This window comes from Danio rerio, chromosome 23, assembly GCF_052040795.2.
Source record: "Danio rerio strain M-AB ecotype USA chromosome 23, GRCz13ab, whole genome shotgun sequence".
In the NCBI taxonomy this organism is placed as follows: Eukaryota; Metazoa; Chordata; class Actinopteri; order Cypriniformes; family Danionidae; genus Danio; species Danio rerio.
Window position 1 is genome coordinate 45,399,501 of NC_141043.1, and position 24,620 is coordinate 45,424,120.

Sequence of the window (24,620 nt, forward strand, 5' to 3'; positions counted from 1 at the left end):
TCCAAACAATTATTTTCTTAACGAAGCAGTTTATAATCTTTAAATAATGCACTATACAAATAATCAGAATGTAAATTCACTTTGAAAGATTTATCAGCAAGCACTGATTCACATTCAGTTTTTCTACATTTTAATAATTGAATTTTAGAAACCCTCTCTCATTCCTCTCATTACAATTGTTATAAATGCATGGGTAAAATTAATAAATATACAGTATAATAACAGTTTGTTGGTGGCAAAATGAAAAGAAGGCAGATTTAATCAATGGAGATGGAATTCAAGTATCATAGTTTTGCATCTGAAAGCAGTTATTTGTATCAACCTTTTAGGTCTTTTCAGCTCTTATGCATAAACCGCTGCTTGTATGCAAATAAGATGATATAATCAATGCATTCCTGTTTCCATTTCGGTCCAAGTTTGATGCAAAATGCAGTGTCCTTCAATGCAACTCAATTTTACAATGCCCTCTTTAAGAATCTCTTGAGTTTCCCAGGCACTCGAGCCAACTAAACAGCTCTTTTTTATTTATTTATTTATTTATTTATTTATTTTATTTATTTATTTATTTTTTGCAGAAATATGGATGATGACATTGAAGAAAAATTTATTATAAGTGGTTGTGTAGAAATATATAATGGCACAAACGTTTTCCATTGGAAATAAAAGATTCATTCATTCATTCATTTTCATTCAAGAACGATGAGCATATTAGCGCTGTACAATTCTTTTTATTGACTATAATAGGGGTGTAATGGGTCACGGTTGATACTTGATTCATACGGATCACAACCTACAGTTCGGAGCACATGTGACCTGTGAACCAATAATTTTTTTATTTTTTTTTACTAGTAGATCAATCCTAGATTTGTAATGATCACAGAAAAAAACGCCTCTCGCATCATTCAAATCACATGTATGAAAGCATTATGGCTTTGCTGTAAAGTATAGTTATGATGGAAGAAGTTGTGGTGGGTTTCTTAGGTTATTAAAGGTGTTTTCTGTCACTACTTGTTTAGCTTGCATTAATACATTTAGTGTAAGCTGCACGATTAATCGTTAAAAGATCAGGATTTAAACACCCACGCAATATAAACAATGGTTATTTGCATATATTTATTAATCCTTCCAATTGCTGCATTCAAATCTTTTAAAAAATGCACAAATCAAGAAAGAGATCCAGTCTTTAGTTTGCAAACAGTCTAATAATACAGAAGTACAGGCTATAGTTTAGATAAACCATTGATGTTTATGGTAAAGATTAAAATCACCATCATATGCATTTAACTTGACACTCAAAAATGAAAGGCATCAATTGTAGGCCGCAAATTACATTATTTCACGAATAGGTGGCAACAATCATCCATCACAATATGTCCCTGAATAATGCTTTAAAAATGACCATCTAGAGTGAATAACTGAATCATTTATTGAAAATGAGGCTAAAAATAAATATAGGTTGTACAAATGATAATTTAGCGTTATCAGCAACAGTAGTAGTAACAGTGAATTTTTTCACAGTACTGAATATTTTACATTTATTTGTATTCAGCTGATTATTTCCTCATTTAATTTTAAATAAAATGAAAAGTTTTAAGTTTGTTAAAGCCAAAAGTGTCTTGCAGTGCTGTTTTTGTAATAAATGGAAAGCAAATTGCATTTGTCTCCTCCCCTTTTTAGCTGATTCGAAAAATGATCCGATCCATGACTAAACAAAACCGTCCTGATCTGAACAGTGATATATTTGTGATCTGTACACAACTAACTATAATAATAATCTGAAATGTTTTAAACTAATTCACTCTAAATAATAAATGGATTAACAAGACAAACTATAGATTATAATACAGATTAACAAAGCGAGTTTTATTGACATTTTAGTACATTTTAAAACCCAACAGTCAGCTTTATCAAATTAAATGAGTGCCGTTAACTCAATGTAATAAGTCATTTTCTACTCACTTGAAAATAGTTTTGAACTCTGTGTTGAAGGTAACAAGTTAATTAACCATCTCCTTCAACTTAAATGGAGTAAGTTCACAGAACTTGTAAAGATTAATTTTTTTTAACTCAAATCGGCAATCGGTTTCATCAAGCGGTTCGAGTTGCCTTAAATTATTGTGTTTTACAATACTGAATTGGTTTGAGTTCTCTTTATTTATTAGGTTTTACTTTTGTTACACTGGGCTCAAAGATGTTAACATTGAGGGAGACAATATGGCGAAATATAGCCCAATTGAAAATAACAATCAAAACATCAGTGTCAGTATGTTCAATCAGTGTGATAAGCAAGTAAATGGATGTGTTAAGTGTTGTCAATGATAGTGTATGGATGCAAAACAAAACATAAAGCCCAAATTGAAGTGCAGCTCTGCCCAACAGACAATGAACAGCGGCCCCAACAAACTCTCACAGAGTTTAAATAAGGGCACTGACCAGCATCAGGTGTGCTGAAGGCATCCCTTAACCTAAAATCAAACACACAAAACCAAAACAACAGCGTCCTAAGACATTGCTCAAATTGCTTAGTTGGCTCAAATGAATTAATTTCACCGTACTCTTTAGGGTACATTTTTGAACTTAAATGGTTTGTTGCAATCGGTTTCCTCAAATGGTTTGAGTTACCTTAACTTATCGGGTTTTACAGTGTAGTCTGAAATATTATAATGGATAAGAAGTATTAGATAGAGATGTAAATGTGTAAAATAACAGAAAGCGTACTGTCAGTTAATTACAATGTTTTGTACGGTAATACAAACCACCAACCCAGACAATACATCACGTTTTACTATAAATAAAGTCATCTTTTTAAACTTTTCAAGGTTAAAAGTTGCTGGTAGAAAGATCAAGGTCCCATAATGCAACTCAAAATCATAAACAAACAGAAAAATAAAAACATAAATCCTAAAATATGTCAAACTGGATTTACTGATTTCTTTTATTAAATAAATGCGGAGCGCTCAGCACTGAGTGTAAATTGCACACTCAACTTGTTATAAAAGCATGGCGCTTCCATTGACAACAACAGAAAAATAAAATGCTCAGCAGAAATTGAGACTCATCAGACCAGGCAACATTTCTCCAATCTTCTATCGTCCGATTTTGATGAGCCTGTGTGAATGGTAGCCTCAGTTTCTTGTTCTTAACTGAAAGGAGTGGCACCTGGTGTGCTCTTCTGCTGCTGTAGCCCATCCGCCTCAAGGTTCAGAGTTTAGAGATGCTCTTCTGCAGACCTCGTTTGTAACTTGTGGTTATTTTAGTTACTGTTGCCTTTCAGCTGGAACCAGTCTGGCCATTCTCCTCTGACCTCTGGCATCAGCAAGGCATTTGCGCCCACAGAACTGCCGCTTACTGGATATTTTCCCTTTCGGACAATACACATTAGAATCACCATACAGTATAGCCTATTTAAACACCAAATCGGCTCTCCCCCCTTTTTCTACCACTCTATATACAGAAAACTTTTCAGTATCCTCAAAAGTTCTCTTGCTGCAGATATCAAAAATACCTTTGTTCCTGTTCAGCAGACTTTGTCAATCTGCATTTTACAAAAGTAATGGCTCCTGCACGGAGGCCAATCATTTCTGAAGAGGAAAAACCGCTGGGAAAGAAAATAGCGAATCAGTCCTCAAAACTTTCTTATGCTCTTGATGCGGTATTACAATGTTCTCCTTCTACGTGCCCGGATTAGATCACTTTAATTAAATTGGGAGCCACTTATGAGCTTGGTCTGTGATTCTCGATGCAGAAATGATGAAAGGACACTACAGGATGTTGTATTTTACAGACCTATAGTTTACAATGGAGCAGTGATTGGTGGTAATGTTGTAGGAGGAAACATTTATCCGTTGATTTTGCGAGTAAGTGGCTCATTTGTGTGCAGTGGCAGAGACCAGATGCCACACTTTTGTTCGTAATAAGGAAAATTGTGTTTGTTTTTTTAATGGGTAAATTATTTTTATACTATTATACAGATGTGTCCTGCAGGACTGTACAATATAGTGTTCGAATGGGTTGAACTGTTTACATATGAGAGATTAAAGTAATTAACAATACATATCGCTGACATGTGATAGTTTATTTCATGCATTGGTTGTTTATCTAATTTTGACCAATCTGATGAGTCCTTGCTATCTTTAGCTCCGCCTCTCCAGTAGTTGCTGTTTTGCTATCCGCTTGTTAAGTCGTGACATATCGGTAGGGCCAGATGGAATCTGCGGATGTTTTTTGCCATTTCTGCGGAGACTTTTGGGAAAAATCTGCAGATTTCTGCTGAATTATTTTGGGAGTATCGTAACTAAAACCTTAATATAAAAATATATATATATATTTAACTTTTATTTAATGTTTAAAATGCAAATCCAATTAGATCCACTTTATTTGGTAAGCCAAACAGGTCTCTCATATCTCTACTAAAAGACAGAAAATATTACTTTACAAACCACATTGTACATATATCAGATTAACATTTTAATATTAGTCAGTAATATTACTGTAATTAATTAAAAAACTGAATAAATATAGATTTACACACATTTACTCAAGTAAATAAACAGAATTAATTATGGGATAAAAATCAGCGGAATTCTGTGCGTGCAGATTCTGTGTGGGCCTACGTATTGATGATGTCCTACGTAAAGGTGACGTATCGGTTTCCAGGTCCAAGCCGCAACACATTTGAATTGAGAAAATATTTGTTTATGGCCACTTTTTAGTCAGATCACACAATTAAAGTCTTTGGACTTGCTGCATCACAAAACCAAAATTTTTACAATTTATATTATTATATATATAGCGATCATGATTTTCTAACATATTACAGCACTTTGTAAACGTTTAAACATTTGATAACTCTCCCTATACATTTTAATAGAGCACTTGAACCCGGAAGCTGCTTCGTGTGACGTCACACTTAACAAGCGGATTGGCTGGAGCCCAAAGCTGAACCCAAAGCTGAAAAGGCTGAAAATGACAATCTGAGTCAGAATATCTTCACTTATCCATAGTGTTCATTCATTTATTCATTCATTCATTCATTTTCCTCCGACTTAGTCCCTGATTTGTCATGGACCGCTACAGTGGAATGACCCGGCCAATTATTCCAAACGTTATTTTTGCTTTAAATTGTTGAGCGTCATCATTAAGAGAGAACAATCTGAGACTGAAAAACATCATCAAGACACTTCAAGAAATCTACCGAGATCCTGACTCATTAAAAATCCCATGGCACTTTTCGTAAAGAGAGGTGTAAAGCCTGGTTTATACTTCTGCATTAAGTGATCGACGTGACCCACATCGCATGCAACGTGCAACGATGTGCATTCATACTTCTGTGCGCCGTTTCTGTTGCTCTGCAGTAACCCTTTTAAAACGCTAGCTGACACTGAGATGGTAATGTTCCTCTATGTTAAGTTTCTTTGCTGGTCTTTTGTTTTTTCAGAACGCTTCCTTATTGTACAATTGGTTTAAACTAATTTTTTTGAGGCAGGAAATGGTGGATATGCAAAAACTTTAACCGTGAGGTAAACACAAAACAAAAAAAAAATATCTGGAGCTCCTTTACGGTACTCCACACTTGTAAACAATCGCTTCATCGGGCTTGTGGTGCTTTCGGTCCCACCCACATTCTTCAGCGCAACCAAGCCGACTAATCACAGAGCTTGTGCTATGCGTCGTTGCGATGTGTAGTTAAATTTTTTAAGAGGTCTGCATCAACAGATGGCTATGCTTCCACGCGTAGGCCGCGCAGTAGCATACGCATGCGCTTGACGCAAAAGTGTAAATCAGCCTTAACCCTGTCCTGGCCAAAGTCCATTCATCGGCCCTTAACCATCAAGGCCTCACAATCATTCCCATCCACCCAATTGCCTTTATCACTGCGTCTCCACTCCACCTATTGCTAGTGTGTGGAGAGCGCTCTGGCGCCGTTGTCATGTGGCTGTTGTCATGTGAAATTCATTCACATTTTAGGAATTTTTAAGACCCTGTGGATACCCTGATCCATATATCTCTGCAATGACTCATAACTTCTCAATAAAGTCATCTGGATTGGCAAAGAAAGCGTTCTTGCAGGACTCCCAGAGTTCAACAAGACTCTTTGGATTCATCTTCAATGCCTCCTCCATCTTAGTCCGGACATGCTCAATAATGTTAATATGTGACTGGGCTGACCAATCCAGAATCATGGGTCCAAGTGGGTTCAAGTAGGTCTTCTGCAGTATTTGTGATGATTGGGATGCAGTTAAAGAGATGATTCAACTGAAAAATCTAACTTTTCAAAACAAACTTAAAAAAAAACTTTTCCAAATGATCAACTAGAAGTCAAGTTATTATTTGTTGCTCTTACAACTGGAATCGACGAAAAGAATAGTCAGGTAGTGTACAGTTACCCTTAAGGGCACATGGCAAGGAGTGCAAACCAGGTTTGTACAGATGCAAACCAGTATATAGCGCAAAAAGCTTATAAATGTGATAAAGTGACGATGTCACAATATTAGACAGGTAGTGTAAGGTAGCTAACAGTCCAATGTTACAATGTTCGCAATGACGTGAAATATCGCTTATTTAAAATATTTAGGATGATTTGTTTCAACAGCACCTTTAACGTTTTGAGATAACCTATATGCTAGCAGACTCTAAACCATTAACAAAAATAAGTAAATAGAGATTAAAAAAAAAAAAAAAAAAAAACAGTTGATCACCACCTTGAACTTGAGTGTATTTTGAGTTGGACTGCTGAACATATTTGTTATAATTGGTTTGTCCATCTTGGCATTTTTAAAAGCAAAACAAGAACAAGTCCTTCTGGTGCTCTAAAAGCCACTCCATGCAAGTTTTGAAGCACGCAGTTTCTTTGTTAGACCTTAAAAAGCCAATTTAGCCAGAGTACTGTAGTGTCCTTGCTAAAAGGAACATATTAAGAGATGTTTAAGAGCTAAAATAAATAGTGAAAGCTCAACAATAAACAGAGAGGCTGAAGAATTTATGGGACTTTTTGGTTTGACGACTGGTCCACCAATGCAGAAACTTTAAAGGGTTATTATTATTATTATTATTTTCTTCTCTCTCTCTCAAAGTATTTTGAAAATGTAAACATGTTTTTCTCTGAGGTTTGGGCTTAGCAGTGATGAAAAAATTGTTTTGCATCCAATCAAAAAATGTCAAAATGTCTGCCTCTTGTCTCTCCCTAACAGAAGATTGTGCTGGTAATCAGAGTGATGACTAAAAGTGACGTCAGTAATTAAAATTACACTGTATTTAGATTTTTTCCCCAGCAGTTTTAGGGCTTATTTACACAAGTTTTTCAGTCGAAGTTTGAAAAAATTAATTAATTCATTTTATTTTCGGCTTAGTCCCATTATTTAATAGTGAGTCGCCACAGAGGAATGAACTGCCAACTTATCCAGCATATGTTTTATGCAGCAAATGCCTTTCTAGCCACAACCCACCACTGGGAAACACCCATACACACTCAATCACACACTCATAAGGCTGGCTCACACTACGTTTTTAAAAAATTTATTAATTGATTTTTATTTAATTATCATATTGCTGAACTAGTATGTCAAACTGCATGAAATTAATTGAACATGAAAGCCCTTAATGCTTATACACCCTGCACTTTAGACTTTGCGCCTACATCGTTAAAATAAAGCCTCGTGTGTGTGAATGCAAGAGTTTATGGGTGTTTCCCAGTGGTGGGTTGCAGCTGGAATGGCATCCGCTGCGTAAAATAAAAAAATAAAAAAACATATGCTGGATAAATTGGCGGTTCATTCCAGTGTGGTGACCCATGATTAATAAAGGGACTAGAGCAAAAAGAAACTGAAATGAAATTAATATATACAATTCATTCAAAACAGCTGATTCCTTTAAATTCAAAGCTAATGACTGGGCGTTTCCCAATACCTCCAGTACACTTGTACTCTTTGCATTTAACCACTCGCCTGCATGTCTAAGAGCCAGAAAACACCAAGTCAATACCAAACAACTAGTGCAGATAAAAACCAACGGTGTTTTCGTTTTGCATCTGGACCAAAAAGTGTACACATGAACACATCAAATGGATGACCGTTGACTGAAACTACAGCTTGTGTTTTGGAAAACTGGAAGATGAAGTTAGATTGGATGAAGTTACTCAAAACTTTAAGTAAACCAAAAGTAAAGGCTAAATTTAATAACAAGGCTAACATCCTGACGATCGTTTCTGAAGTACAAACATCGCAAAGTTTTCTATCATTAGGTCACCTTTGGTCACCTGCATGAGTTCTGCCATCTAGTGGAACAAAGCCACTAATTTCTCCTGCAATCATTGAATCTGAAAATCAGCTGTTAATCATGTAATATTGTTCTACAACATAATGAAACTCGAAGCAGACTCATCTCAGAGCTATTGATGTCATGTTCCTGAAAATATATAGTGGATGATGAACAGACTGAATTCTAAGCTGATAATGACTTAAATGTCTGTCTGTTCTTCACTACATTCATGGTCCAACTTGGAAAAATTAGATTATTATCCTTTTTTGGAGATCGACAGACATGGCTTCTTTTTTCTTTTCTTTTTTGCTGTCGTGATATAAAAGAACTATTCTGGTTCCTTAAATAATCATCTCTTAGTGCTAAGGTAACACTTTAAAATAACTATCCGTTATGACCAGGGCTTTACATTAACACCCGCCAACCCGCCAAATGCAGGTAGATTTCAGCTTTGGCGGGTTAGACGGACAATCCCACTAGCCACTTTGGCTGGTTGAAAATCATTTTTAAATTGTAGTTTTCCTAAAAGCAGGGTTCGACAATATAAGGATTATACAATATGCATGCAAATGTGATCATAGAATCGAGAAGTAAAATAATTGTGATCACACGAGCAGAAGAAAACTAGTGAATACCGAATGAGAGAATGATCATCACTCGCGCTAACAGCTGATGTGATGCGCGCAACTTCTTAAAGACAATTTTAAATAACACCTCTCTAATTTTATTCGTTATACAAAAACGTCTGGAAATCTTTAAAGTTTCGCTCCAATACCCAATAGCTAAAGGAACATTGACAATCCAGCAAATCCTTCTAATATAATTATTATTAAAATTCTTTTATATTTATACCTTACAATTTAAGACTAAAATCTAAATTTATATCTTGAACTAAATCATTTACTAATAATTTCTTAAGCTCAGAGGGAATACCATTACCATCATATTGACCTTATTCTCCGCAGACGAGCGGGCGCTGCCATTTGAATCTTTTTGGCACGAGACTTCCGGTCTCATTCACTTCCATTCATTTTTAGACATTAAAAAACTGCTCGTTTCGCTGTTTGATGTTGCAAACTGATATTTCCTTGTTATATTATTCTACTTGGTCTGTATAGTCATGCAAACATTTGTTTGTAGAGCAAGTAGTTTGACCGTTTTTTGCCGTTTATTATTCCTTGTCATTTCTCTCATAGGCGACTGAAACGGAAGTTCTAAAACAATCGCGAAAACAGGCGCACTTCCGCATTTTCTCTTTAACAGGTATATAAATACTCTTTAACAGGTATATAAAGAGAAAATTTTTCTCATCTATAAAAGAGTCGACTCATAGTGCTTCAATCGAGTCGCCTTGATAACGAGTCATTAGGTGTTTCGCCATGACGTGATTACGAAACCAAGTAGTTGCAAGCGCAAACCCGGGAGATTTGAAACGTGCGGCCCCGCTCTCTAACACAGAACACACACAAACACTCTGGTCAAATGAAGTGGCAAAGTGCATATGGATATTATTGAGTCTCTACCCAAGGATGAAACCACAGCATTAAAGCCCAGCCTTGAGCAGTTCGAGTGCTTCTGGGAACTACATGCTACAAAGAATACTTCATAGGTCGTTCGTTAAAGGAAGGATCAGTAAAGAGTACTGATAGACATGTCAGAACATGGATCAGTTTCTTCCTCCATTTCTCAAGCATAAGTATGTGCGATTTAAGTTGTTGCCTCGTTTACTCTAGCTTGCAAATGTGTTTAGTTGTGATTTGTAACCGCGTGTACTGTATCAGGTTAACTCGCTAAATTTTCATATCGCGTTTAAAGCCACGTTATATAGGCTCTTTAAAATAATCTCACGTGCGACTAAATAAATTTTCCAGTTCGTACACGTCTATTTTTAGTAGCAAATGCAAGCGAAATGGTCACTGTCGAACCCTGCATAATGCATACCAAGTCAGAAATGAATATGTCAATGGGTTATGGAGATACATCAAGTCCTTTTACGCAAGCTCTACGTTAGATTTGTTTGCAGGTTAAACGAAAATGGCTGGTCCAATCAACTTGAATTCCATAACTTTTAGTCAGCTTGGTCTAGAACAAGTTCGATTGCGTTCAAATTGGCTTGAGCGAAGAATTCAGAGGAAAAGGGAATTTTAATTGTAGCCCATTCGGTTCAAATGTTAAAAAGATAAACATAGGTGAAACTTTGGACAAGTGGTGGCGCTAGAGTGTTATATTTTGAGACTTCATGTTTGCTCTGGTTAATGTTGAGACTGTCCTCTATCATTGTGCTAAATTATACAACTTTCCCTGCGTACGGTTTTATGAGCTGCCACTCAAATCTGGTGGAAGAAACAGATGAAGAATAATAACAATAGGAACGCTGACGAAAACAATAGATGCCTCCGCAGCTTGACCTCTAATGATGGTAACAATAGTGGGTATTCTGCATGATCTTATTCTTCATCCCTAATCAGACCCATTATCCAAATCTAACTATGTCTTGATTATTTAATAATAAGCAGCAAATAATAATTTATTACGGCAATATCACAGTAATGATTTGTTATTGCAAAAATTTGCACTTTAAAATAAAGTGTGTAAAAATAAATTTTGCAATGGAAACGTTAAAGGTTATTAAAGGTTCTTCTGGACCAACAACAAAGCTTTTTCACAAGCGTGTATGGAGATTATTAGTATGCATTCCTCAGAGCAACAAGTCCTTGGTGTCTGATGTGGCCAAATAACATCTGCCGACGAGAATGAAATCCTACATTCTTGTTTAGAAGATAACGAGTATTTAAATTTCCTGCAGCTCAGTGTGGCGACATGCAGACAACGTCTATGCTTTATCTGCCTGGAGGATAACATCAAGACATGCATATTCTCCAGAGCGTTATAAAACATGCGAAATTAAACTCTGTCATAATTTATTCATACTCGTGTTGTTTAAAAACCCATATCACATTCCTTCTTGTATTACAATACAGTTCAAATAGACATCAACATTTTCACCAGCTACCAAAATTATTTAATCGCAAAAACACTTCATCAAAGCCGTGCAACAGCTCTGTGCATATATATATATATATATATATATATATATATATATATATATATATATATATACAGTTGAAGTCAGAATTATTTGCCCTCTTTTAACAAAGCAAGGAAATTTTCACTGTATGTCTGATAATATTTTTTCTTCTGGAGAGTCTTATATGGTTTATTTCGGCTAGAATAAAAGCAGTTATTAATTTTTTAAAAACCATTTTTGGGACAAAATTATTAGCCCCTTTAAGCTAATTTTTTTTCCTGATAGTCTACAGAACAAACCATCATTATGCAATAACTTGCCTAATTACCCTAACCTGCCTAGTTAACCTAATTAACCTAGTTAAGCCTTTAAATGTCACTTTAAGCTGTATAGAAGTGTCTTGAAAAATATCAAGTAAAATATTATTTACTGTCATCATGACAAAGATAAATAAATCAGTTATTAGAAATAAGTTTTTAAAACTATTATGCTTAGAAATGTGCTAAAACAATCTTCCCTACATTAAACAGAAATCAGGGGAAAAAAATAAACAGGGGCGCTAATAATTCAGGGGGGCTAATAATTCTGACTTCAACTGTATATATACACACACATTGTGACTATATTGAGATGTATGTACCGGTCACTTATCAATAAGCAGATAACCAGTTTAGGAAATATGTTCAACAACATTTGGCCTGTGATTGATGTGGATTTTGTCAGATGAGTGTGTTTTGGTCCTTTTAATCTGGTTCGGACCAAAGCCAGCCGTGTGGTGTGAAAACGACCCAAGGATGGCTGAAAATGCAATAATGTATCATTTATTGCCCTTGGTCCGAACCAAATGAAGCCAACTACAGATGTGAAAGCACCCTTAGTGTTGGCCTCAGGTCAGTTTATCATCCAGGATGGTGCACAGATATTTATACTCAACAACAGTACCAATGTCAAAGGGAATTAGCTTTTTTTAACAGAGTTGATTGACTGTTGCGCTAATGAGATTTTTTTATTACTTATTTTGAAAGTCATGCTCAAAAAGGTACTAAAAGAAAGGTGTATATATTTTTTAATTAACGTGGACAAATGCTCCAGACTTCTGCAGAAAACATTGTTCAGTTAAAGAGCCCATATTATGGGTTTTTGAAAATTCCCCTCCATGTAGTGTGTAACACAGCTCTAAGTGAAGTGAAGTATCCAGCTAAGGCTTAAATCTGTAAGAATACAGTGTTTAAAACGGTTGATTCATCTATAAAAGAGTCGACTCATAGTGCTTCAAACGAGTCGCCTTGATACCGATTCATTAGGTGTTTCGCCATGACGTACGAACGAAACCAAGTTATTCACGTGCACGCGCAAACCCGGGAGATTTCAAACCTGAGGCCCCGCCCTCTGACGCAGAAACCCAGACACACACACACCCACACACACACAAACACAAACACGCCGGTCGATTGAAGTCACACTGCAGATGGATATTATATTGAGTCTCTACCCAAAGATGAAACATCAGCATTATAACCAAGCAGTTGGAAACTACTGGAAACTTCTGGAAACTGCATGCTACAAAGAATACTTCATCTGCGTTTGTTAAAGGAAGGATCAGTAAAGAGTAACTTACTGATGGACGTCAGGATGGGTTTCTTCCATTTCTCAAGTGTAAGTACGTGCGGTTAAAGTTGTTGCCTCGTTGACTATATCTTGCAAATGTATTTGTATTTGTGATTTGTTACTTGTAACCGCGTGTACTGTATCCGGTTAACTGGCTATATTCTCTTATCACGTTAAAAACGCGATGCATGCTGCTTTGTTTATGGAGCTCCATGGTAGAGTTCTGCATTCCCGCGGCTGTCCCCACGCCAGATTTCTGCGGCGCGGGAATAAATTTACGAATAAATCGCGGGAACGGTCGGTAACGGGTTTAATTTGGGACGGGAGCGGGCTGTCTAGCAATATCACGGATATTGCTATGCGAATGAGAAAGAGAGAGTCTGCTTGGTGCTTGTGTGTGTGTGTGTTAGTGCGCACGCGCGCGCGTATGAGAGAGAGAGAGAGAGAGAGAGAGAGAGCGAGCTTTGTGTGCTTGGTGCTGTGTGTGTGTTTATACAGACATCTTGGCTGTCTGGACTGTATAGCTGGGTGACTTTTGGTTGTGTTCTCCCCCGCTCTAGCGAGATCGGGCGCGGCGGGCAGAAAACGGAGCGGGTTCTCAGGCTAAAACCTGGCAGGTGCGGGCGGAAGCGGGAGCGTTGTCGTCCGGAGGTGTGTGTGTGTGTTTTTATGTGTGTGTGGCAGCTAAAATCCACGCCTACACTATCGAGCGTGTATGAACTGTGATTACTTTTTATATTGCTGATTAGCTATTGGCCATTTCACTCTCTGACTGAAGGCAGTCGACCAATCGCAACAGCCTGTCATTGGTCCAATCAGCGCAGATTAGCTTCGCGCTAAGGAGGGGTTTGGGAACAAATTAATCACTGGACGATTCATACAGGAGTCGCTGGGATAATTAGGTAAAAATAAATGCAGATTATAAGACCATAAAAGTGTTTTTTGACCTTGCATGCATACTAGACTGTTGTTGGAGACCCTTACAACCAAGATATGACCCTATTTCATGTATAATATGGGCTCTTTAAACTTTTTTTTTTTTTTTAATTGAAGTTTGATTTTTTTTTACTAGGTTTTCGTGAGAATCACCCAGGTAAACTATTATGTTAATATTTATGTTAATTTATGCACTGGACCTATTTAAATACACTCTCAATTTTTACACAATTGTTGGTCAGACGACAAGCTTAACTTAACAGCTGGATGTGATCTGTCTGAAGTCCTCATCTTCAGATGTGATAACCCATTGTTGCAATGTGCTAAATTATTATTTTCATAAGTTGATTTATTCTTTGAAACTTTAATATTAATTTATGCAATAGCAATGTTTATATTTAGTAAGGTTAGTCATTCCTTTTTTTTTTTTTTGGCTTAGTCCCTTTATTAATCTGGGGTCACCACAGCGGAACGAACCGCTAACTTATTCAGCACATGTTTTTACGCAGTGGATGCCCTTCCAGCTACAACCTATCACTGGGAATTCATCCACGCACACTCATTCACACACATACACCACGGACAATTTAGCCCACCCAGTTCACCTATATCACATGTCTGCAGGACTGTGGGGAAAACCGGAGCACCCGGAGGAAACCCACACAAACACAGGGAGAACATGCAAACTCCTTTCTTGCTGTGAGACAAACGTGCTACCCACTGCACCACCTCTATTTTGGTTTTGGCTAAGAGTTTTTGTTTCGATGCATTCCTAATAAATATTCTTAAGACTAACATTCTGATTCTAACATCTAATAGATGTATTTTAATTTCACTAAACCTTCCCCAGCAAACAATTTTGTGTTTAATAGATGTCTAATAGACATCTAAACGTAGACAGGTTGGCTAAAACAAGACTTGGCTAAAATGTGGGCTGTCAGTGAACCCAAACATGTGTAGTCATTCATTTCTGTCTATTTGACGACTCGTCTAGTTTTGGGCTATTATTAGTCTTCTATTAGATTTTTACACATTTTTAAACAGCCCAAGTTTAGCCTTGTTTTAGCCAAGACGACTGTATTTAGACTTCTATTATCCATCTATTAGACATCTTTTAAAAAGAAATAAATGCTTGCTGGGTTAAATCTTCAGTCATTTGGTGCTTGCGTAAACAACCACTGCACATAGAACAATATGGATTTTCTTAAAAGGCTACCAATAAACATTTTTAAAGGTATTTTGAAAACCCTGTACACTGAAAAAAGTGTTGCATGCTGATCTGTTGCAAACAATTTATTTGTGTTGAATTTAAAAAAACAAATTAAGTTTAGTAATGTTCACCTTAATTTGTTTGTTTAAATTCCACACAAATAAATTGTTTACAACCTCTTAACGTAAAAAAAAAATTAAGTAAATACACGGAATCATCTCTGAATAACTCTTTTTCAGTGTAGTTATTAGCCCCTTTCACAAATACAGACCTTTCCGTAAAATTGCAAAGGTTGTATGTGTGAACAGGTCCTTTTTGAAAATACCGGTAAATTCGTTCTGGCTATTTTCCGGAATGAGAAGTTGTAACATTACCGGCAATTTGCCGGAATGCTGCGCTGTGTGAATGCAGAAGGAAGATTGCCGGAATAAGCGCGTGCACGTCTAGAACGTGCTGACGTGAGACGTCTGCTTTAGCCAATCAGAACAGTCAGACGCATTTACGTCCGCGCGGTTTATGAGAATAAAAGCCTTTCAATATTTTTCCAGGCACATTTAGCTGCTAGAAGTTAGTCAGATCACGTTTATATGTTCTTCTTAATGCCAACTGTGTAAATAATCATCGATGAGATGCTTATGATAAGCCGTTGTTTGTTTACCTTCAAGCTTTGCGTGTGTCTGTGAAACAGCCTGTGAGCGCCTGCACACGCACATATTATGAACATCTCGACATGCGAAAGTGTTCCTGCGAAAGTTGTTCACAATACTGATCATCCACAGAGTTTGTAATTTAGTCAAATGTTTACAAATACAAGCGCAGCCATAAAGCTCATTTGTGGTGAATGATGTCAGAATTTACCGGTATTTTGGAATGGATGTGTGAACGCTCTTTTCCGGAAATTTCCGTAACGTCCTCGCCTGTGTGAACAGCGCTTTTTTGAATATACCGGTAAAGTCGTTCTGGAAATTTTCCAGATATTTACCGGTATCACTGTGTGAAAGGGGCTATTGTTAATGGTTATTATCATGATCTATTGTATTATTTAGTACTGGCACAGGCCTATAGTTAATCCCGGCCCAGAATTGTAGCAGGATCTCATTTAGAGTCTGAAAAAAGGAATTTATTTAAAAAACACACTCGCACACACAAGCAGCAACTTCAAAACCTTCAAAATCCCCTGCTGTCTTAATCTGAATGTGTGAGATTCAGTCAGCCACTTCACAAACCTGAGCGTCAAACCAAACACTGCAGGAGTCTGCTGGAATTTTTTATTTATTTATTTTTTTTGGCAAAGACTGACTGTAAAGATGATGAAAAAAAAAATCCCAACAAACACGTGCCGTTTCTCTGAGTCTGTTTCTTCTCACTTCTGCTTGAGTCGATGGTGAGATTTAAGTCCAGCCAAAGTAAACAAACACTCCAATCTGTCCTTTCTACACTGCTTTCCTCTCTTACACTCTCAGAAATAAAGGTATGCGAGCTGTCACTGGGGTGGTACCTTTCAAAAGGTACACATTTTTACTTGAAGAGTCCAAATTGATACCTCAAAGGTATATATTAGTACCTACAAATGTTTAAGAGGAACACTTTTGGACTTTTAGGTACCAATATGTACCCTTAAGGTATTAATATGGACCTTTTAGGTACAAATTTGTACCATTTGAAAAGGTACCACCCTGGTGACAGCTTGCATACCTTTATTTCTGAGAGTATATTGTAGAGTTCACTGTAAAAAGTGCTACACTCACAAAGTTGGTTCTATCTACTTTAAATAATTGCAATCTAGTTAATTTTATTTGTTTTATACCAAAAAAAATAAAATTTGCTTCCTCTTTACTTAAAATATATCAGTTTTTATATAACTGTATATTTTAAATAAAACTAATGCAATTTATTTGAGTAGATTTTTGTACGTGGTTATTGTGTAGAATAAATATTATAAAAGTGAGTTGACACAGACAATTTATTAGAGCAGCTGTCGATGTGGGCAGGTGTTCATAAAACGTGATTTTAATAGTTTGGCGTGACTCCTTTTTCATTGCCCGGGATTTAGCAGGCAGACGCAGCTTCTGCAATGGTCGACATTAACTGCTCCCAGCAGCGGATCTGATTAACACGGTAAGTTGCAAATTTAGCCGAATGATAATTGTAAAGTCATGCAAAACTGCTGTCTTCGCTAGGCAGGTGAGGTTTTAGCTTTGTAAATTGTACTGTAGCCTCAGGTATGTTAACAGACTGCTCTCACATGGAAAGCTAAGTTGGCTAACGCTAACCAACGCTAGTTTATACTAACGATTAAAAGTGATATTATTGAGAAAAATAGTGAAAGTAGTTTTAAAACACTTAGTAGGTAAAACTAACGTTGCAGAACCGATTAACAAGGTCACTGGTGGGCGGTCGGGGTGTGGGGGTTCAGTTTGTTAGCGCTAACTTAGCTAAAGTTAGCTCACCTAAGTTATAGCAGCACATTAAGGATGGATATTAAATTCAGAAACGTATGCAACAGTTAACGTTAAGTAGTTTGTGTTTAACGTAAGAGAAAGTATAACTTAAAGTTTGTGTTTTAGAGATTTAGTCCATAAGTTTTTTAATGCTGCATAGTGAATAAATTACAGATTTACAATTTATTTTAACTTAAATTACATTTACTGATGTTTACAGAACCATTTAAATTGTATGCACCTCATTCTAAAATGCATGTTCTTGGTCTTCAGATACCAAAGTGATTTTGTTACCTGTGGATCTTCAAACTTCACATCCAGGTAAGAAAAACATTAGATACAATTACAGCTATAACTATTTGCAGGTAAGTAAAACATTGGTAAAATTGCAAACAATAGTGGGCTCCATAGAATTAACTTACATTTGATATCTGAAGATTTTTTTTATGTGTGCAACAGTAAAAACAGTATAAAAATATCCTAATGCAGTTTCTTATTATCTGTCAGTCTTTCAATAAAGCTAACTGATAACACTGAATCACTGAACTGTCATTTGCCAGTGACATTAAATTTGAAGAAAAAGTCAATTAAATGTAGCTTTGGCAAAAATTTTATGTAAACCTTAATGTAATGTGTAAAATGGCAATGTATTTATTTATTTAATAAAATTTGTATTATGACGTGCAAAGTTTGGTGTAAAATGAAGATGACAATTAAATTATAGAATTTGTATTCTATAATTTTCATATAGCCATTTTCAAACAGTTTTAATATCTAAATTACATACACATTCTTATGCTTTATAAGTTGCCAAAATAAACAAAAAATGTAATACCTAAATTTTAACAATTCTGTGATTGACAGGAAACCACAATGACATGCACTGTTACACTGAGTAAAATCACAGTTTTCTTTAAAATTTGATAACTAAAAACACCTGGAATAATGTAATTACACAACCTCTATAACCTTTTTTTATTTTTTAAATAAAAGTTAGGTAATTTTAACTAAGGTAATTTTTAACTGATAAACTAAGGTGTTTCATCCATGCATCATTCTCACTGGACTTTTGTAACTTCACTTGTACACTGTAATCCCGAATAAGTTGACAAAACTCAAAAAATTTGAGGTAATCAGTTACGTCAAATTTTTTAAGTTATGAAATTATCTATTTTAAGTAAACAGAAACATTAAGTTTTGAGTTTGTTGTACTCATGCAAGACACTTCACCTAACTTAAAATACCCAAGTTACTCAGCTTATACGTTTTAATTGCAATTAACTTAATTGTTTTAATTTTCCAAACTTTAAATACTTAGTCACCCAGCTCATACATTTTAATACCAATTAACTTAATTGTTTTAATTTTTCCAAACTTTAAATACTTAGTCACCCAGCTCATACATTTTAATACCAATTAACTTAATTGCTTTAATTTCTTTCAACTTTAAATACTTAAATCACCCAGCTCATACATTTTAATAGCAATTAACTTATTTTTAACTATTTATCTCACCTTTACATACTTAGTCACCCAGCTCATTCATTTTGATAGCATTTTTTAAAATTAACTTCTCCATCGTCAGTTTCACAAATAAAATTAGCCATTATTTTAATCTTTAAACCCCATAAATCTGTCAAAATAAATCTGTAATTTAAAACACACAGACAATACCATTTTAGACATTTATTGTTAAAGAAAAAATGTCCAGCAGTACTTTCAAATTTGTCTCCTATGCAATTACAAATTTCTTAAAACAATAAAAACTATTAGACATAAAGAGATTGAAATGAACACTATTCTGAAATTAATAAAAATTACCCACAATGTAAATATGATATCAGACATAAGAGCCTCAAGAAAAAAACAACTATAAGTTTGATAAAATTTAATAATACATTAATAAGTGTAAAACTTAGTCTTGAGGCATTCGTTAAAAAAAATAATAAGTGCACATTCTGTGAAGTGACTCATTTAGTGTAAACTACACAGAAACTGTGTATATATATATATATATATATCTCGTTGAAGTCAGAATTATTCGCCCCCATTTATTTTTTCCCCCAATTTCTGTTTAACGGAGAGCAGATTATATATATATATATATATATATATATATATATATATATATATATATATATATATATATATATATATATATATATTGTAGCGAGGCAGAGGGAAAACAGCAACACAGTTGGATAAGTTTACAGACAAGTCCCCGGAGGGTGCTTTATTTACAACGTGAATGGGGTGTAAACGGTGCTCTTCTTCAAGGTGAGGTGCTCTGGTGCTCCGGGAAGTAAGTGAAGGACAGTGAGTAGTCGGATGTGGGATCGTCACGAGCTGGAGTCTGCTGTGGAGAGACAGAGAGACAAGCGTTAGCGCATGGAGTCATTGGGTGAATGAAGCTCATCTTCTCCTTGCGTGGGCTTGGTTTATATGCCTCTCCACTAGATGACGTCCAGCTGTGAACGATCCTGTGTTGATGATGGTCCAGCTGGGTTGAATTAGCGACCAGGGCGACTGATTCTGTCATTTACTTATTCCAAACCTGTTTGAGTTTCTTTCTTCTGTTGAACACTTAAAAGGTTATTTTTGACCAAAAAAAAAAAGCTGAGACCTGTAACCACCGATTTCCACAGTATTTGTTTTCCTATTAGAAAGTCAGTGGTTACAGGTTGTCAGCTTTACTTAACTTTTGTGTTCAACAAAAGCAAGAAATTCAAGCAGGTTTGGGACAAGTGAAGAGTTAGTAAATGACAGAATTTTACATTTGGACAAACTATCCCTATATATAATAAAATGCATACTTACCAATTAAAGGTAAATAAATGTTTTGAAGTTACTACCCCAGAGACAGTCTTTATTAAGTTAAAAAAAAAAAAAAAAGCTCTACATTAACTCATTCTTTAAGGTTTCCATGCTACGAGACTTTTTATTTTCCATCATCCATACCAAGCAAAACTTTTTGCACAAGTTCAAAGTCCTTTACTATATATTATGTGAAGAGCATACATTAATCCATACAAGACAAGAAAGGTCTGGAAGTGTGCTGTGGGTGGTGTCCAATTCATTCTTCAGGACAACAGAGACCCTCAGTGAATGCAGGGCCAATAAAGCATCTTCAGTCAGCAGGATTATCAATCTAAAAACATAATTCAAGGATATTAATGTAAGGACAGTATCAAAATGACTGAGCCAATATTATATGATTCATCAACTATTCTTGATTACAAATATGTTATTAAGTAAAAGTTTTCAAAACTTTCATCTTTTCATTAAACATGCCTAATTGTGAAAAGAATGAATGAAGTCTTACCATGGTGTTCCTAAAGAATCTTAAGTCACGCTCACGCAGCAAGACCAAAAGACCTCTGATAACAGTAGTCCGTCATGAACTGACATCATTCAGTTCCTGGAAATCAAGAATCAATTTTTTAAAAATTAAAAAAATAATAATAATTCAAATTATATTTTAATGTATACTTTAACACGTGACCCCAAACATACCTGCTCATCATAAACCTTTAAAAGATTAGCCAGGGTATCTGCTGTCTTGCCAGTTTTGGATGCTGTTTGCCTTAAAATTGTCATCAAATTAAATAGGTGGTGGTCCAGTTTTGCAAAGAATTTGTGGGGAAAATTCTCATTTGTAACATGTTGGTACTCTGCAAACAGCAAAAAGAAACAAGAGAGAATTTCATAAAACAAACCCACACCACAAAATATACAATTCTAGAAAAAATGTATTAATATTATTATTATGTTTCATTTACTTATCTATTTTTTACCTCAGATGAAAATCAGGTGTTGATCAGATGTTGAAATCAGGATTTTCATGTTGTAAACTGAACTCAAGGTCTAGCTGAAGTTTCACTTTCCTTGCTGCAAAAGTATCATTGATAAATACACTGTAATATTTATTTTATCTGGATATGCCAGGCATAGTAGTACAAAATAAATATTTTACCCACCTTTCACATGCCTCCATTTAAGAACCTATCTGTAGTCAGCAACACCTGACCTTCAATTCTGTATGTACACAAAGTCACAGTGTCATTTAGCTGAGAGTGGAAGTAGTACAATTACATGATGTCTAATGTTAACCTCCAAAACGGTTAGCAATAGAGCTGATTATCATGTTAGTTGCTTTGATTCGATGAACACAGATTTAATTTAAACAGTATTGAAATTTCTATAACTGAATAGGACGACAAAGAAATTTAAGGCCTGATTTTAAAAGCTAGAAATAACAAAACGTACCTTATTGTCTAATGATGTAAAATATATAGACTAAAATATTTATATTTTTAAGATATAAATATATTTTAAGCTACAAAATTTGCACATCAGAAAACTGTCTTCTTTACCACGTCTTGAATATTTTGTTTTGTTATTATTTTATTTAATAACATAATTTTGTATTAATGTGTTATAGATATGCATACTTTGTTTTTTAGGCTGTTTATATTCTCTCCAGAGTAGACATTTTAAAAAATAGATTGAAAAAAAAAAAACTTTTATCATACCTTTAAAATACATTTGACCTAAATGACATTTAAACTCACTTAACTGATCGCATTAATCAGGTAATCATTGATATGCAGAGATGTCGTCTTAAGCGCGAGGAAATATTAAGTGTTGATCAGTGCTGGTGATTGAGGTAAAGTTAGTTTTATATTTACACATTCAGACTTTCACCTTAATAATATAATTTCAGAAAGGTAATTTTTGCATATTCTTAATGGTGAAATCATATTAGCAGCCAATGACTTTCAAAGTACAACATTGTTCAGTCAAAAAAAATAGTGCATTTAGTGTAATGTTGTTTTCATGTCATACTTGCATGTGATTTCAGAACGAATAGACAAAGTACCATGGTAAACAATATATGGAGCGAGTCACAAGTTGTTACTAAATGAATGTATGAATATAAAACCAACTTTACCTCAATGTGGTAGTGTAAAATGAAGCTCTGCTCTGTACCTGCTCAGGTGAGGAGCGCAGCTTAAATGTTCTCCGTCAGGCTATGCTCATACATGGATCAGCAAGCAACAAGCTGCGTGTGACAGAGTTAAGTTTTGAGACTACGTTTTTGCGCGTCATCAGAAAATACCGTTAAGTGTTTAGGCGGAGATCATTTGAGTTATGATTAACGTTACGTTTCTTGCGCCTTTCGTTTCCGAAGTGCCTACAGATCGCGAAGATAATACCACATTCACAGACTGGATGGAGTTCAGCGCAGCGCCATGACATGCGGTTGTGAGAGCGCACGTCTCCATGACAACTTCAGCACAGGCTGAGAAAAGGCATACTCGCGCCAAGATTTAAATTTTTTTGAAAAATGTAATCTGCCGATTTTAAATATTTTTGTCTTTATCACACTCTGTTAAAATTCAGAGTTAACACATTACAACTAACGATAACGTTGCACTGATTCTAACTTTTTAAACAGTAATGTTAACGTTAGTTAGCAACAAGTGAGGCTAAATATGTTTTCTGTAATGTACGACATGTAAACGCACCCTGATTAACTCTACATTACATTGAACTGTTACTGTGATTATATTAATTAAAACATACATTTAATATTTCTTGGATTTGTAAATATTTTACTTACTGTAGTGTGAAGCGAGGCCGATCCGCCATCTTGAAAAAAACGAATGAAGCATGAGCACGTACGTGAACCTGGATGACGTCAGACGCAAAATCACTAGGCTGACAGAATTTGAGTTAATGAAACTTTAAAGAGACATTTTGTATAGATTAAACCCAGCAGAATTGTTCACCTTACTTGAAAGATTAAATTTTTTCAAACTCAAAAATAAGAAAAAGTTCTAAATACTCATCAAGGTTAATTAAGATAAACGAATTTTAATGATTTAAGTTAATAGAACTCAACTCAATTAATTAGTTACAGCATTAGGGTTTACAGTGTAGTTATTTTCTATTTAGTATTTAGCTATTTAATGTTGTTTGGTAGCAACCACCTGAACTCCTGTTTCTTTTTGTCTCTACCAATAGAGTTGTGAGGAATCAGAGGTGCATGCGGCTGCCCACAAGAAAAATTTGCAATCAGCCCAACACAGTTTGGATTATTATAGGACTGTCAGAGGTTTGCCAAACCTGTCAAATGCATGATGGCTCCTGTTTGGACTTACCGATGTCCTCGACTTCAAGTATCCATCAAAACTGTATACATTTAAGATGTATTAGAGACTCTTTGTGGGACTGGACATTATGCATCCAAAATCTTCATCAAAATATGCAAATCTCCTCACTGAGTTGCCTTGGATGATTTCTCAATAGGATCTGGTATTATTAATGTTTTTATTTATGTATTGTGTACGTGTAACCACATTAATGGCCTATTTTGTAGTCACTATTAAAAGGAACATTGATTGATATTGAATACATGTTATGGTCTTTAATCCATCTTCCCATTCTTATTTAATTGTTATTGACAGGAAAGTCTGTTTATCTGTGTTTACTAGTGTATATTGTGCTTACAATATAGAAACGCCGATTTATTTTCTGAGGTTACAGCCAGAAGTCAATTAAATTCGTTTTAAATTACATATGCATGGTTAATTTTATTTAGATCATTAAGTTCATAATACTTAATTAAAATGAGTACAGTCAACATATAGCAATGTATAAGTAAGTTAAGTTTAACAAAAAAAGTAAGTTTATCTGATTTGAGTAATTTTAGAAATATTATTTGGCTCAACTTAATTTTATTGCATTTGTTTTAAGCAATGTTTTAGTGTTTAAAATACTTAAAAAAGGCTGGAAGTTGAATCAACCTAAAACGTCCGATGCAACCACTTGCCTCACTTTTTATAAGTTAGATCTAAGTAACATTTTTTACAGTGTTCTTCACTCATTTCTAGTACAAATATATGAAAATTCTTAAATCAAGAAGCAATTTCTAGACAAGCAAATCATGTAGTCTTGTTTTCAGAAATAATATGTCAAAGTTAAATAGGTTTTTCTTTGAAACAAGCTAAGTAATCTGTAAAATATTATCATTTCAAAGCAGAAAAATAATCATTTAAATTTAGTTTGATATTTTGTCATGCATTAAATACGATTTTTAACTTGATTATAATTAGTTATATTTAAATCTAATATAAAA

General features: G+C 35.0%; 2 protein-coding genes and 2 long non-coding RNA genes across 21 annotated transcripts in view; 2 read left to right on the top strand and 2 right to left on the bottom strand.

Annotated features, from left to right (window-relative positions):
• The window catches only part of slc1a7b (solute carrier family 1 member 7b), a 149,410-nt gene that overhangs the window by 103,692 nt on the left and 21,098 nt on the right, over nucleotides 1-24,620 (bottom strand).
• Nucleotides 1-24,620, top strand: part of shisal2a (shisa like 2A) — a 211,063-nt gene that overhangs the window by 50,899 nt on the left and 135,544 nt on the right. The gene's annotated exons all lie outside the window — the stretch shown is intronic.
• LOC147838286 (uncharacterized) lies at nucleotides 17,083-23,894 on the top strand. The gene is made up of 3 exons (XR_015524062.1): nucleotides 17,083-17,156; nucleotides 17,753-17,800; nucleotides 23,507-23,894. It is a non-coding gene; the product is annotated as an uncharacterized LOC147838286 (long non-coding RNA).
• Nucleotides 19,682-23,147, bottom strand: LOC147838287 (uncharacterized). Of its 6 annotated transcripts, XR_015524022.1 has the most exons (8): nucleotides 23,103-23,147; nucleotides 22,469-22,541; nucleotides 21,457-21,514; nucleotides 21,274-21,367; nucleotides 20,993-21,150; nucleotides 20,802-20,897; nucleotides 20,498-20,627; nucleotides 19,682-19,835 (listed from the first exon to the last, which is right to left on the bottom strand). It is a non-coding gene; the product is annotated as an uncharacterized LOC147838287 (long non-coding RNA). The 6 variants fall into 6 exon arrangements; XR_015524019.1 differs by lacking the exon at nucleotides 22,469-22,541 and having other exon boundaries at nucleotides 20,510-20,627; XR_015524018.1 differs by lacking the exon at nucleotides 22,469-22,541.